The sequence below is a fragment of the Grammomys surdaster genome, unplaced genomic scaffold (genome assembly GCF_004785775.1).
Source record: "Grammomys surdaster isolate TR1022 unplaced genomic scaffold, NIH_TR_1.0 61, whole genome shotgun sequence".
NCBI classification, from domain to species: Eukaryota; Metazoa; Chordata; class Mammalia; order Rodentia; family Muridae; genus Grammomys; species Grammomys surdaster.
In genome coordinates this window covers 981,799-982,361 of record NW_021604563.1, presented here as the reverse complement: position 1 = coordinate 982,361, position 563 = coordinate 981,799, and positions in this window count along the sequence as shown.

Genomic DNA, 563 nt, shown 5'->3' with positions numbered 1-563 from the left:
GAGAGGTCCTTCAGAAGAGAAACTTCTGTCTAGCTCAAGGTATATGAGTCTTTATGACACCCAAATGCACACCTACTCAGAAAGCTTCCAAAAATAGGTAAGTGTGTTCTGCCTTCTTCCTCTAAACGGAACTGTTTTATCAGCTTAGGTAGACAAGCCCTGCCTAGGACAACCACAGGGGTTTTCCCTGCTGAGGTTTTTCACCCCTTCAGGAAATATCAGTCTTCTTGTGTCAAAATAGTCTCTCTGATAATCTTAACAATGTGATTTCATAAAACACCACTTTCCTTGATAAGAAATTTATTTAAGTTTTTCATGAGATACATAATTAGGCTGAGATTATACACAGAAGAGAAGTAAAGAGGGAAGCATGTATTTTAAGGAAGTTTCTAATTTTTAAATTTAAAAAGAAATTTTTAAATTAATTTATTGTGAAACAAGGTCTCATGTACCCATGCCAGCCTTAATCATGGTATATAACTGAGGATGACTTGGGGCTTCTGGTTTTCTTGCCTCCTGGGATTATAGGAGTGCATCCCCACACCTACTTTATGCAATACTTG